Source organism: Copidosoma floridanum, unplaced genomic scaffold (assembly GCF_036245765.1).
Source record: "Copidosoma floridanum isolate Cflo_tuat_1 unplaced genomic scaffold, Cflo_Japanese_pri ptg000022l, whole genome shotgun sequence".
NCBI classification, from domain to species: Eukaryota; Metazoa; Arthropoda; class Insecta; order Hymenoptera; family Encyrtidae; genus Copidosoma; species Copidosoma floridanum.
In genome coordinates, this window is record NW_028321899.1 from 6,203,614 (window position 1) to 6,220,200 (window position 16,587).

The window sequence follows — 16,587 nt, forward strand, 5'->3', positions numbered from 1 at the left end:
GGGCTAACGTATAGTTTGTTTTGGGGATTGCTCCATGTTCTACTGTCAGGGGAAATTCCCACTGTACTGCGTCTGCGAGGGCTCTCTGAATTCCTACATTCGTTTTCTGTCTTACTATATTAAGTGTGAGCTTTTTTATTATCTTTATCATGAATAGCTTCGTTTTCTTACTGGCCTTCTGCCACTTTTCTCATAATTTTGGATCATATTTTAAGTTAATTTTAATAACGTCGTGATCTATGTCATTCCGTCTTATTTCGTGTTTGTCTGTATGCCTATCGTCTCTCGTCCTCCTCCCTCTGATACATCGTTTACTTCCGCGATGCTCATTATGTTTGCCCCTGTGTTTTTTTTGTATATAGTTAGTCTTGTGAGTTCATTTATTTTTCCACTCTGCGATGAGTGATGTGTTCTTTTTTTTTTTAATTTTTTTACGTTGATTAAAAGGAAAAATTGTCTTTGTTTTGCGAGACTAAGTAATTTACACGCACAAGACAGATCGTAAAAAAATTTTGTCGTTATTCCACTTCTGACACCAGCTGTTACGTGAAATTCTGGGTATGGGAATAAGTGAAAGCATGACTTATAGTTAACTTATACTTCATTAGCACTACTTGTATTCAAGAAAAGATGAACGTGTCTTCTAGTCTCGCGAGTCTGTTCCTTTCACTCTCGCATCTCTAGCTAATCTCCCCTTTACTCTCTTGCTTCGCACGCTATTTCCCATAACTTCTCCTCTCTATTCCCCTATTTTTTCGACACAAGCCAGCGGGGGCGCACGCAACCATAGCCGCATAATATCGTACGCATCACTGACTTGCTTATAACAAAATAGTTATTTCATAAAATACAGTATGCAGGATTTAATAGTTAAATGTAAAACACATTATACATTTTTAGAATACCAATTAACGTTTTATCTCTCATTATATCTTTTAAATGAAAAATTTTTGATAAACTCAATCAAAAATAAAACAGCAATACGACAAAATGAGTATTTATTCTTTATGTAATAACTTAGATCAGTGCATTAAATACAATGCTCCTAGTTGTTTATTAAGTTTTATGAACAACTGCTTACTAAAACGTTTTTTAAATTTTTACTTCGAACTTTCCATATAAATGATGAATTTTACAATGAACATAGCAAGTATACTGGTTTTTAAAAGACACTTGGGGTAAGCGATTTTTAATGTGCTGGGGGAGTGGAGATAGACATTTGTCGCTCTCTATAATATGGCATCAGTTGTAAAACATGAAAGAGCTGTGCCAATAGTTCTATAAGTTATAAGTATACTGGAGGCCTCCACTAAAATTTAAGTTGTCGTCTGAGCTTCTAGAGGATAGGGTGGGTCATGCTGGTGGCCAGCATGATGGATTAAAAGTTTTTTCTATATTTGTGTTCTGTATTTCAACGTTTATTCTAAAGTTTTTTTTAGAGTTAAATGATTAACCTAGTAATGCACTTTGACGTTTTGTTATATACAACTAAGAACTTTCTATCTAACCTATATGTGTATGTTTTACGAATATGTATTGTAAGAATGATAAAACTTAGATTATCATAATTAGCATAAATTTTAGAATAATATAAACAGTAAATAAAGTGACTGGTGTTTAAAAATTATTTTACTATATATTCACCGACATTCAGTAACATTGACGAAAATTTTAGATGGACGCAACGTTAACTTTTGGTAAGTTTCATGATTGTTGATTTTTTCTTAAAATTTGAATATTTTATAGTTCCTTGTACATTTTCCTACCATTTAATAGTCATTTAACTAATAAAATTAGGCAAACATTACTATTAAAAATTATAGGCTTTTTCCCGAAATATCTGATTAGAATTGTATGAATATTTAAAAATTATATCAATTATGTCTAACGCTTTTTTAGAAATAGTAACTAATTAATATGCTTTTCACTTAATTATGCTGGGTTTTCTCCAAATGATTACGTAGGCTTTCCGTAATATGATAACATAAAATTGTTTTACGCTAGAAGATGTACATTTTGAAACCAATCTAAATCTAAAAGGTAGTAAAAAAACTAATTTTTTGCTCAGTAGGTTGAATAGATGGACTAACAAAGAGACTTTGATCTAAATAAAAAGCAGTACTGCTAAAATTTAAACTATGTATTAGTTTACACACGCACACACACACACATACAAGAACACGCAAGCGCACACAAACACAGAGATTTAATATACATATACTAGTAGAGCTCTACCCCCCAACGTACTTCGCGCACCAACCCCCAGCGTCAAAGGTTAAAAGTTTTTTACGTAAACTTTAATTACTTAAAATTCATCTGTATTACTTTAATTTCATTTTTTTAAGAATATTAAAAAACCGCAACCGTAACCGTCATGTCCATATTATAAAAAAATGGAACTTTTATGTTAATTTTATTGTTGGAAATAAATATTTCAAAAATGTCAAGAATTCAGAAAAATATTTTGAAACAATGAATAACTCAGAAACTTATGGTACGTCAATTGTAATACAAAGTCTGGTAGATATAATAAATCTACACATTACAATTGTTATTCAAAACTCTGTAAAGGTGTTTTATTTTGGTGATTGTTGAAATAATTTGAAATTGAACATTTATTTCTCAGGAAGTGTGGATTCAGGTACATTTAAGTTATTGTGGTATCAAAATACCGGTATCAAAACATAACTATGAAATCTTACATTTATTACATCAAAAAAAAAAGAAAAACCAAACATAAAAAAAGTAACAACACATTTCACAATTAAAATTTAAATTAATTTTTTAGTAGCACTCTTGATAAAAATAATGATTTATTAGTAAATCCTGCGTTTTATGGTAAAATAAGTTATAAATGCATGTATTGTTCAGCAGTATTTTGTCCCGGAAAAAAAAAATCAATGTGTTGTCATAAGGAAAGAGTTCGTCTTAGTCCGTTGAGTAAATATAATTTAGAATTAAAAGAACGTTCACTTCATGATAATAACTTTCGAATACTTATCAGATACTACAATAATGTATTTATTTTCGCATCTTTGATAACTAGAGAAATAGAACAAAAAGGTAAAGATATAAATATATATATATAATATTAAAATTCAAGGACAAATTTTTCATGTTGCGCAAAACACATTGGATTCTGATCTTAATGGAAAACCAGAAAATAGTCAGCTACGTGTATGTATAATGACGATGAAATTGTTACTGATTTAAGATAAAAATCTATAAATGATAGTAAAATTCTGAAAAAACATATCAAAACTTTGACAAAAATTAAGAAAGAAAATCCAATAGCCAAAAAGTACAAAGATTCACATTAAATTACACTAAATGTAGAAAAACTACCAAATTACAAAAAGACTTTTTTAAGGAAAATCAGCCAGCATAAACATAAATACAATAAGCCATTGTCAGCAGAATGCAGTGCTATTATAGTTTCAGACTCTTGACTACCAGAAAGCTTTGATTTCTTTGTATATCCGCAACAATTACCAGAAAATTATGCTAAAGAAACATTTTCAAATAAAGTGTTTTATTTTACTATACCACGGTATTTTCATAATTTTTTCCTCAAGGAGATTTGGGATGAAGTACCGGTTATTTTAAAAATTACTTAAATGAGAGCGAAAAACTAACAATGTTACAACATTATTCCTACGGGCTCTCTGACAAACTAAATAAAATAAATTTCAATCTATTATTGTACGAGGGACGGCTAACAAAACAATTTTCTATTTATTCTTACATTATAATTAAATATTTATTTATTTATTTATTTATTCATTTCATACTCCGTCCCTTACGGGTTTAGAGGGGTTCCGTAACATTTTGTACATTTAATACATACTTAATCTACGCTATATAATATATTCAGTTTTACTTCAACTGTTCTTAATATTCTAGTTTGTCTTTTGTTAAAATAATATTGAAATAAGACAAACTTAATATTACTACAATTCCAAATACACAAAACTCAATTCTCAAAATTCAAAATTAAACACATGCCTATCAAAAATTCAAAAATTTCCAACTTAATTATCAAAATTATCAAAATTTCCCATATTTAACTCAGTAAACAAATTTTTTAATACTGCTTAACTATTAAAAATTTTAAAAATTAACAACTCTTTTCTTTGAATTGTCCATATATTTTCTTGTATTCTTCATTCTTCCTTGCATTTTTTTTTCTCTCTTCTTTCTTGTCCTACTAATCCTTCTTCTTTCCTTACTACTTTAACTTTCTACATACTTTTTTTTTATCTTTTAGATCTTTTCTGACTCCTTCCTTTTTCTAATTACTTTTCTTAGCACTTCTATCTCTTTTGCATCATGGCTTAGTATTTTTTCCATTTCTTCTTCATTTCTCATATCACCACAAATCTTTAGTATGTGTCTAAGATCTTCTTCTTCCTCCTTGCATAATCTGTACTTTTTATCCTCCTTTCCTTTCCAGTATTCTCTACTTCTGCATTCATTTCCGCATCTAAACCTTGCTACTAACTTTCTATCCTTTAATGGCATATCCTTTTTCAAGTATTCTGGTTCAGCTTCTGTTCTTATACCTTTATATGTTCTGTTGTACCGTGAATTCTTTATCTTTTCCATTCTCGTTTTTTTTTCTTTCCTTGTTCATTAATATTTTTTCTCTTACTTCCACCCTAAATTCTACTCCTTTCATAAATCTTTTTTCTTTTACTTTCTCTTCCCGTAGTAATTCAGCTTTCTTTTTTGAATCCTTTCCTACTCTTTCTCTTTTTCTGTCCTTGTCCTTTTCTCTTATGCATTCTTTTACTAATTTTATGTCTGACTCCCTAATTTCTCTTTAAACTTTAACGATCTCCTTAACGCTCTTATACTCATCCATTCTAATCTACACTCCTCCTCCACTATATAATTTAGTGTATTGCTGTCTAATCCTAATATCCATTTCATATATCTTCTCTGTACACTTTCTAGTCTTTCTTCTTCTTCCCAGCCCCAATTTTCTGCACCAAATAGCGCTATACTTTCTACTAGGGCTGTAAATAATTTTCTTCTTCTTTTATAGCTATTCTTAAATATTCTTTCTCCTATGCTCCATGCATTTTTCATAGCTATCACTGCTTTCCTTTTCCTTCCTTCTATATGCCTATCGTTTCTCCCATTTTTCTGTAGTATATATCCTAAATATCTTATTTCATTTACTTCTTCTAATTCCTTACTCCCCCACTATCACCTTTTATCATTCCTCTTTCTTTTTTCGAAGACTAAAATTTTCGTTTTTTTCTCACTTAAAATCATCTTCTTTTTATTTATGTACTTTTTGAATCTTTTAAACTCCATACTTTTTCATTATTAACTCTACATCCTCCCACCTGCCCTTTCTTTAATTCCTGCTCCAGATCCGCTAAGTACACGTTAAGCAGCGTCGGGCTCAGTGGGCAGCCTTGCCTCACACCTTTCTCTGTCCAAAATTCCTTGGATTCCTCTTCTCCAACTTTAACTACATTTTTCGTTTCTTTATAAATATCTATAATCCTATTTCTTAGCTTTTCACTTACTTCCATTTCTATTAATCTTTCCTTTAAAACTTTCCTATCCACTCGATCAAATGCTTCCTTTAAATCAATAAAACATGTAAATAATTTTCCTCTTTCTTTGCTTAATTTTTCCTCAACAATGTGTTTCAATGTGTATATAGCTTCTATTACTCCTCTCTTGTCTCTAAAACCAAACTTGCTTTCTGATAATTTACCTTCGATTTCCTTTTTTAACATCTCATTTAACATACTCGCATGAATCTTATATGCTGTACGTGTCAATGTAACTCCTCTATATCTTTGTAACATATCTTTATCACCTTTTTTGTGAATCAAACAAATCGTACCTTGCCTTCACTGATCCGGTAATTCTCCTTTTTTCCATACTTTTTTCAGCAATTCCCAAAGAGCTGCATCCACTTCTCCAAGCATGTACTTCCATACTTTATTTTCCAGCTTGTCTTCTCCTGGTGCTTTTCCTACTTTTAATCTGGCTATCTGCCTCTCGAACTCTTCCTTGCTCATTTCTTCCTGATCCTCTGCATTTGTTCTTGCCTCTTCCTTTCTTGTCTCTTCCCTCACAATTCCTTCTTTATTCTTCCCATCTAACTTTTCCATAAAATACCTTCTTCACTCTTCTACTGTGAACTTTTGAGATATTTTTCTCCTTCGTTTTTTCCTGTACTTGTTTATATAATTCCACACTTCGCCTTCCAATGTTGCATTTTTTATCTCTTCTTCTTCAAATCTTTCAAACCTTTTCCTTTTTGCCTCACACCAGTTCCTATACTCTCTTTTTTTATCTATGTAATAACTTCTTTTTATTTTCTTTTTTCTCCACCTTTTTAGTATTCTTCTTAAATCCTTCTTCTTCTCCTTCCATTCTTTATCGTGCCATTTTTTATCCCCTATCTTCCACACTCTACACTGTTTTTCCACCTTAGGTACTGCACTTTCTATTTTTTCTTTCAACTCACTCCATCTTTCTTCAATCTCTTTTCCCTTCCGCTCCCAGTCTTTACACCTTTCTCCATACTGATCAATCAATTCTTGAGTCTAATCCCTCCTTGCCTTTGTTCTCTCTTCTTTCTCTACAATTCCTACCTCTACTTCCTTTTCTAGGTATACTTCTAGCGGCAGATGATCTGATTCCGTTCTATGTCCTATCTTCATTTCTTTGATCTGATCTAACGCTTCTTGACATTCTATTGCGTAATCTATTACCAACTCTCCTCTGCTACCAACGTATGTGAGTTCTCCTTCTTCTAGTTTTTGCCCATTTACTAAACACCATCCTTTTTCTGTTATTTTTTTTATTAGTCTTCTATTTTCCTCATTGATCTTTTCGTCTTTCGACTTTCTTAACCTTACGTCCTTGTCGTCACTATCACTCTCACTATCACTTTCATTAATCTAACCTCCTTCTTTCCCAGTTCTTGCATTCCAATCTCCTAGTATAAGTACACATCCACTTTCCTTCGTTTTTACTTTTTCCTTTATAATTCCTATCATCTCTGCTACATTTTGACTATATACTCCTATAATCTTCCAGTTGTGATTTCCGTGTTTAATCTCCTGCATTACTATATTATCGCTCCATACTTCATGATTTCTACTCTCCAATTTTTGCTTGTTCCTAATATTACTCCTCCTTTCGCTCTACCTTTTTTATGCTCTCTAGTCACTGCTATACACTTCCACTCATAACTTTTTGACAACTAACTTTCTATATTTGCCCACTTGTCCTTTTCCAACCATGTCTCTACTAACATTATCACATCTAATTCACTTAAATATTTCCACACTTCACTGTCCTTATTTAGCACTCCCGCAATGTTCCACGCACAAACACTAACATTTCTTCTTCTCACTTCCTCCTCCTCTACATCTTCTTGTTCTCCTCATTCTTGGCTCCTTCTTCTTTCCTCTGTAAAAACTCCTTTCCTTTCATCAAATTTAAGCCATTTATAATCGATCAAAATCTTTATATATCCAACTTTTGTGTTTTTTCCTTTGTTACTCTGCTCTTTTGACTTGTTTAAAATAAATCTTTGGATCTTTCTTTCTCTCTCTGTTAGATCGCTTCTTATGTAAACTCCTCTCTCCAGATGTTTTTTATTTCTCATTACTTCTTCTTTCATTTCTTTACTTGCCAGCCATACTACCACCAACTTCCTCACATTTTTCCCAGCGTTTACACTTATCACTTTAACCTTCTCTATCTTGACTTTTACTTTTATCTTTTGTTCAATATATTCTTCGACCTTCTTCTCCAGATTCTCTCCTTTAATATTTGCTCCTTTTATAACAATGTTTGTTCTCCTTTTCTCTCTCTCAGCTTTTTCTGTTTCCCATTCCAACTTGCTTATTCTTTCTTCTAACGCCTTCTTTTCTTCTGTCCACTGTTGCCTTTCTTTTATCCACATCTGTTTTTCCTCTTTCCAATCTTCTTCTCTTCTTTCTAGACAACTAATCATGCTGTCCAACTTCCTTTCTAACTTGCTCATCTTATTGTTTAATTGTTTATTCTCCTGATTTTCTTTTGTAAAATTCAATAGAGTCTTTTTCTTTAATTTTGCATTTGTATTATTTCTTGTATTCATACTTGCTACAGTCGGCTTTCCAGCTATTTTTAAATTTTGGCCGATAATGCAGTTTTCTACTTTACCGAATACGCACTTATGTCAGTGAGAAATTTTATTTACCAGCCCTACTCGGCAAAGTAGTGATCTTCCTTACCGACCTAAATATTGCTTTTCTTGCTTTTTTCAGGGTCCTTCCTTATCTACCTCTCAGATTACTACTTTTATCGATCTCTTTCTCCAATTGCCGCTTCTTTCTTCCTGTAATATCTTTTCTAACCTCACTTTCTTTTGAACTTCATTACACTTTTTCTTTTACTATCACCACTTTAGCACTGTTTTCCTGTCCTCTTGTCTCTCGTTTTTCCGTTCACTAATACCTTTCTTTATTATCCCTTATTCTTACTACCCACTCCTTACTTGCCTTACACGTGTTCCGTTCTCTTTACCCTGACACTACCACACTAATCTTACTTCATCCTTTCAAACTTTTATACTTGTTCACTTTACACTTTTTTCTCTGCTGCTTCTTCCCTTTTTACACTTCTTCGTACTTTTTATTTCTTTTATTTTTACTTTAATTACTTTTTATTACTCTTTTCTACGGAGCGCTCTCTCGACACGTCCGCACTCTCTCGCATGCACAACGGAACTCCATTATAATTGAATATAACCGATTACATTATTTAAGATAAATAAAAAAAAAGTTTTTTAATAGAAAGTTATTAAGGTTTTCAAATGCAATTGTTAATAGTACATCCAACACGTCTAAAATCTTTGAGACGAAGGAAAAAATTGGAAATCATTTTATACTCTTATCTTCATACACTGGAAGTCTAAGATGTATGCAGAAACATTATAAAAATGCAATGTCTATAACGAGGGAATATTGTAGACCAGATTTATATATAACAGTAACATACAATTCATGATGGAAAAAAATAAGGTTATTCTTATAAAAATTTCTTTTAAAAAACAACACCAAATAATTTTCCAAACCTAACTGTTGGACTATTTCGGTAAAATTAATGTCAGTTTTTGATGACATCGTTGAAAACGATGTATTCAGTCAAGTATTAGCATACGTCTTTACCATGGAATTCTGAAAACGTGGTCTACCTGATAAACATATTTTAATAACTTTGCATCCTGATAAAAAAATTGTTACACCTCAACAAATTGATGCGATTATTTTATCTGTAATTCCTCTTGGTAATACGAAGCTCACAAAATTAGTGATTCAGAAAATTCAGGATGGACTAACGGTTATTTCAAAAATTACTTAAATAAGAGCAGAAAACTAACTATGTTACAACATTATTCCTACGGACTCTCTTACAAACTAGATAAAATAAATTTCAATCCATTATTTCACGAAGGACGGCTAATGAAACAATTTTTTATTTATTCTTACATTATAATTAAATATAACAGATTACATAATTTGAGATAAAATTAAAAAAATTTTTAAGTAGAAAGTTCTCAAGGTTTTAAAATACATTACTCCTACCGACTGTCTTACAGACCAAATGAAATAAATTGTGATCCATTATTATACAGGGGATGGCTGACACAGCAATTGCTAATTCATTTTTATATTATGATTAAATATAATCGTTTAAATTATTTAAGATAAACTCAAAATAATTAAACACTAAAATTTTATCAAGGTTTATTAGACGCAATTGTTAATAGTGCACCCAACATTTCTATAAATTTCGAGGTAAAGGAAAAAATGGGAAACCTTTTCATACTCCCATTTGCATACATTAAAAGTTTAAGATATATGCCGAAACATTATCAAGATGTAATGTCTGTAATGACGAAACATAGTAGACCAGATTTATTTATAACAGTAACATGCAATTCATAATGGAAAAATAAGAGTTAATTTTAACCAAATTTCCTAAACATACACCACCTTATAATATTTTAAACTTAACTGTTAGACTCTTTTTCTAAAAATTTATGTCAATTTTAAATGACATCATTAAAAAAGATATATTCGGTAAAGTATTAGCATACGTCTACACCATTGAATTTTAAAAAACGTGGTCTATCTCATGCACACATTTTAATAACTTTGCATCCTGATAAGAAATTGTTGCACCTAAACAAAATAATGCAATTATTCCAGCTAAAATTTCTTCTAGTAATTCGAAACTCACAAAATTAGTAATGAAACACATGCTTCACGGACCACATACAGAACAGAATCCTTGTATAATTTATAAAAAATGTACAGTAAATTTTCCTCAATCTTTTACAAACGTGAATTTATTTCAAACGAATGGTTACCCTGGATATAGAAGAAAAAATAAGACTTCCAAACATATTCATAAAATTTAAAGGAAAGATAAAATTTGAGTAGATAATTCAATGGTTGTACCGTATAGTAAATTTTTGTTAATAAAATATAAATGTCATATTAACGTCGAATTTCGTGCATCTACTCGAAGCATAAAATATATTTATAACTATATACATAAAGGTAGTGACAGATCATACATCAAAATTTAAAATTAAAAGACCAAGATGAAGAAATATATGATGAAATTAATAGTTATGTTGATGCTAGATATGTAGGTCCAATGGAACCCGCTTGGAGATTACAAGATTTCCCAATTTTTGGTAGAAGTCATACAGTTGTAAATTTAGCTGTTTACCTTAAAAACAAACAAAAACTGGTATTCGAAGAGATTAATATGAAAACTGTTACAGAAAACTAGGATTTAATAATAATAGGTACAGTTAACAGTTTGGTTAAAATTAAATGAACATGATGACTTCGCAAAATCCATTAAGTATGTGAACATTCCAGAATACTATGTTTTTAATTATAGATTAAAAATTTAGTAAAGCAGAAAAAATGTGATAGAAATATTGCAATAGGTAGATTAAAGATTGTATCTCTAAAAGTTCATGAAGGATTTTTTTTCAAATTTGTATTAAATAAAGTAACTGGTTTGACATCGTTCAATGATATAGAACATGTCAAGGAATTACTTATCAAACTTTTAACTTTACTGCAATTACAATAGATTTAATAGACAATGATGAAAAAATCGATGATGTTTTTTAAGAAGCAATTGCTGTTATATTTACAAATCGATCAAGACAATCTTTTGCGTGGTGTTTAATTTCAGAAAACGTTTAAGGTGATGAAATATAGAGTAAATACAAAGAATTGTTTGCGGAGGGTTTTCCTAATTATAAAGATAATTTAGCTCTTTTACATATTAACCAAATTTTAGAATCAGAAAATAAATCATGTAAATGCTTTAAGTTACCCACACTAAAAGAAACAGGAGAGTAAACAAATGATATAGATGATAAAATACGTTTTAGTGAAGAAATGTTTAACTTGACGTATGAAAGTTTAAACAATGACCAGAAAAATATATTTCATATTATTTTAGAATAAAAATATAGTTTTTTTTTTTCAGATAGTCCCAGAGAGTCAGGAAAAACTTATTTATATGAAACATTGATTTATTTTTTTATTTCTCAAAATGAAAAAATCGTGTCAATAACGTGGACTGTCATATCATCAATTTTCCTTCCAAAAGGGATGACCAGTCATAGAACTTTTCGACTTCTCTTAGATCTAAATAATGTAGAGTGCATTCTTAGAATTTGAGTCAGCTAAAAAAAAAAGTAAGATAAACTGAATTAATTGTTTGGGATAAAGCTTTAATGATTCTAAAAATGCTTTGGAAATTGTAGACAGAACGTTAAGAGATCCATGCAATACTAAAAAATGTTTTGGAAATAAATTGATTATTTTAGGAGGTGATTATCATCAGATTCTCTCAGTGACCAAAAACGTAAAAACAAAATTTATATTTCATCAAACTATTAGATCTTGTTCTAAATTTTAAAAGTAAAAATCAGTATTCGTTCTAACGATAAAAAATTTTCTTAATTACTATTGAAAATTAAGGAAGGAAAATAAGAACTTTTAACATTCATGAAAGTTAGATCTCAGAGAATCAATGTTTTCCAATATTTTGTAAAATCTACGACTGTTCGATGAATAGTGTTACACTAACATCGAATAACGAGTGCACCTCTTATTTAAATAATAAAATTTTAAAAAAGGCACGTGAAATGCAAAATACTAGTTATCGATCAGACAGATGTTTTAATACTTTTAACCTTAAAAATCTTACAACAAACACTTCTGGTTTTAGGACAGAAAATAAAAACCAACTTTTGAAACTGGACTAGGCGATTTCGTCAGATGCATTACAACAAAATATTATTTCTTCTTGCTGCTTGAAGTTATCAAAGTTGAAAAAAGAAAGTACTAAAGAGAGTGAAAATGAAGTACCAGAATTATTAAGTACAATATTGTGATTATTATATTGAGTTCAGACATACCTAACATCTTGTAGAATTTTATGTCAATGTTTTAGTCTAATTTTTTTTTAGATGCTACATAAGGAGGACTCTTCGAGTGAAGAATCTGATATAAAAGTTGGGAGCAGTGACGGTACATCTGTACTTTTGGGAGATGATCCATCTTTTGCAAAGTGAACAAGTGAAAATTTTTCAATAAACAATTAAGCTTCTTAGAATCTTCGCTCATCAAAAAACAAAAACTATCGTCGAAAAGGTATTTAGAAAAAAAATCCAAAGAAATATTGTCCACGATTGATAAACAAATTTTAAATTTGAGCCAAGATGATCCAGATGATCTTGAAGCAGATGACGACGAGTCCTTGACAATATGTGCTTTGCAAGAAAGTTTCAATACTTTAGCCAACTGCGTTCATAAAATTAAAATTCTGACTACTTTTCGATTGTGGTTTTATAAAAAAATTGAGGACACATTTTTTTCCACAACTCGTCACATGATAGGCATAGCAAAAAATGTTGCTCAAGATAAGGGATTAATTGGGGATCCAAACCAAAAACAACATTTATCTCTAGATGAGAATGTTATCAATACAATTGTTAGCTTGTACGAGTCTGACGACTACACTCAATATATGCCCGAAAAAAAGATTACGTTTGGATAAAAGTAGACGGCAAATCGGTACCTATATAAAAAAGACTAGTATTAAATAATTTAAAAGAATTGTGTAAAATTTTTACTAGTACGTATCCAACTATGAAATGTAGTTTCTCAAAGTTTGCTAGCTTAAGGCCAAAATATTGTGTTTTGGCAGGTGCTTTTAGTTCTCACTCTGTTTGTGTATGTCCTATACATGAAAGAGTTAGTTTAATAGTGAGTGGTGCCAATTTGAAATCACTTACTTCCGGTTCTGAGCTGCCTTTGATTAATTATAAGGATTGTTTCAATCGTATGGTATGAAAAAACAAGACGACTTATATTTAAATTCTTGTAAAAAGTGCCCAGGTGTGACGAATGTTATTGAGCAACTGGAGAAAATTTTTAAAGGAAAATTTATTGAAATTGTTACCTAAAAACAATGGGTTACGGCTGAAAGAACCTCATAGCAGACCCTAATTTCTCCAGTTGATGAATTTTCACAGACGTTAAGTAAAGGTTTGCAAAAACTGTTGATACATTCATTTTTTGTTAACAAACAAAGGAATCTTTTAAATGAGATGTAAAATAAACCGAGAGAAAACGAGTTTATCATTATTTGCGTCTTCTTAGAAAACTATGCTTATATAATTCAAAATTCGGTTCAGGGTACATTGGAACAACGATCAGGCAACCGTACACCCATTTCTAATTTATTATAGGAATGACTTGTATGAATTAAAAATTTCAAATTTTGATGCATTTCTGAATACCTAATACATCACGACATTATTGCCGCACATCTATATCAAAAGCAAATGATTGAATTTAATAAAATAAATTTACCGTGTGTAAATTAACTCATTAATATACATGCCTGACGGTGCGAGTGAACAGTATAATAATAAAAAGAACCTTATTAATCTCACTCATCACTTTGAAGACTTAAAAATAACAGCAGAGTGGCATTTTTTTCCACTGTACATTGAAAGGGGCCATTCAACGGATTAGGCGGGGCTGTAAAACGACTAGCTGCCAGAGCAAGTCTTCAGAGAATACCATTCGAACGCCGCGAGAATTTTTCGATTGGGCCACAGAATCACTGTCAAATATTACTTGTCATTGTTTTACAAATGATGATTACGAAGAAGAAAGAAAATAAGTATCAGAGAGATTTTTAAGAGCAACAACGATTAAGGAAGCGCTAAAATATCATAGCATGGTTCCACTATCTTGTTAAAAATTAGAAGCGAAACTGTTTTCTTTGCACGAAACAATAAATGTTGTGAAAATTTTGAAGTGACATAATTTTGTTATGAAACTGTAAAAAAAGTTACACTTGTATATGAAAATTTAGTTACATCTGTTACGTGGGAAAACCAAAAGTAAGGAGGTGCTTCGCGAGAATGATCAAAACCTTGGAACCTTAAAGTCTTTTATTTAAGATACTTATTTATGAGGCAAAGACGCGTGTGTGTTCCCGATTAATAGCCCGATCTCTCTGAGTGTTCTCTTCTTACTTCCTGTCTGTCCGAGTCTTCTCTTCGTTCTCCCGATTTTGAAGCTTGCCGGGCCTTATACTACCTCGTTCCCCTCCCGTCGGTACCCTCTTGATAAGGTAGCTTCGTGGTCACCAGGGGGAGTTAGTATGATATGCCTAGCATATCGTACGTAACACATCTATAAATAAATATGAAGCAAATATAACGTTTACTTTTTTTATTACACATTTTTGTTAATTCAATAAAATATAATTTCTTCAGTTAATATTGCTTATCTCCGTTTTACAAGTAAAAAATTACTCTGAATAATTATAGAATGGTAATTTCTCACTTTTTTGCATGATAATACAAAATCTTAAGGTTATACTGACGAATGGTGAATATAAAAGTTGTAGATCATTTAATTATCTACAACTTTTACATTTAACTTTTTTGGTACGAGGTACAGATATCATTTTATACCCAAAAAACAGTTTTCTTACCATCAAACGCTATATAAATTAATATTTAAACAATAACAATTTAAAAGTCTTCATTTTTTTAAAACATAATTTTTACGTAAAATTTGACGCAGAATACGATGGTACTAATAAAAACTTGATTCATGTTGGGGGAAATTGTTGAAAATCGATTAAAACGATTGAATTGTTGATAACATTACTAATTTGTTAAAAATTTTATTTTAATTTTCTTCCTTTAAGTTCAAGCCTTTAGCTATGAAAGTGCCATTGGTGAAAATTTTGTAGCTCTTAAGGATTCGGAGCTATACATTGTTTAAAATGAGTCTCCAACCACTATTATAAAATTTGTTACAACTTATAAAATTAAAAATAGGCGATGAACAAAAATTTCTTGGACACGTATCCCTTATTTTTTTATTTAGAAACTGGAAAAAATTTTTAGCTGAATCAGAGAGGTGAAGGTCAAAATCCATTCTATTTGTAAAAGATTTACCGATATCTAGTTGTATCATGTCATACATGTACATATAACAAATAATGAATGTTGCATTGTTTTAAAATAATAGTAACTCAAAAAAAGTTGAATGCACCGAGAACTGTAGACTTTTCAATGAATTTTTTTAAACTAAGTAAAATTAATTTTTATTGTTAATAGGGGGAATTCATACTTGATAGAAGAAGTTGTAAGGGGACAAGAAAATTGGTATGGAAAGGCTTTGGAAGACAAGAAAATGAGTGTGAAGGGGCTGTGGGGGAACAAAAAAATGGTGTGAGGGGTCTATGGGGGGACAAGAAAAAATGTGCAGGGGGCTGCGGGAGAACTATGGGGGGTTTCAGAAAAAAGGGAAAATATTGATTTGAAGGTAAAAACTGTCGAATTTTTAGCTTATTTGTGGGGTATACATGGAAGGTTTGTGGTGATCTGTGGAGGGGATGTGGAGGGGCTGTGAGGAGATATGTGGAATGCCCCACACAAATCACTATATAATATAGAGAGATATATAGAAACAAGTATAAATTATTAAATTAGTCAATGTATTCAGCTTATCAAGTTATTATCTAAATGTACATGAATTTATTTATTACGAATAAGTAGAAATCGCTTATGAAATTAGTAAATCTATTTGGCTTGCCAAAAAAAAGAAATGAAAGAAAGTACGCAGCCAAGATTTAAAGGAAAAATCAGCAAAATTGTAACAAGCGCTTTCCCACTCAGCTACCAATAACTTTCCCCTACACCGCTGAGATGTTGTACTTCAGAAGTTAAGGCATCTGGTCTACATTCCTATAGTTTTTATATCACGTCAAAAAATCTAAAAATACGATCACACAACTTTTAGTTACGTTAAGCGCTGGTGGGCTACATAACTTTTACACCATTAATATGCACTGCTGATTGCCTTTAAAAGATAACTAACATCTTTTTGGCAAGTATAAGAGAGCTTAAAAAGTTATTTAAAGTGGTATTCTTTAACTATACAGGATTATTTCCAAACTACGTGATAAATGTTACTTTCTAATTTTTTG

At 30.8% G+C, this 16,587-nt stretch overlaps 1 protein-coding gene across 2 annotated transcripts in view; it reads right to left on the reverse strand.

Annotated features, from left to right (window-relative positions):
* Fur2 (furin-like protease 2) overlaps positions 1-16,587 on the reverse strand; it is a 918,757-nt gene that overhangs the window by 260,819 nt on the left and 641,351 nt on the right. The gene's annotated exons all lie outside the window — the stretch shown is intronic.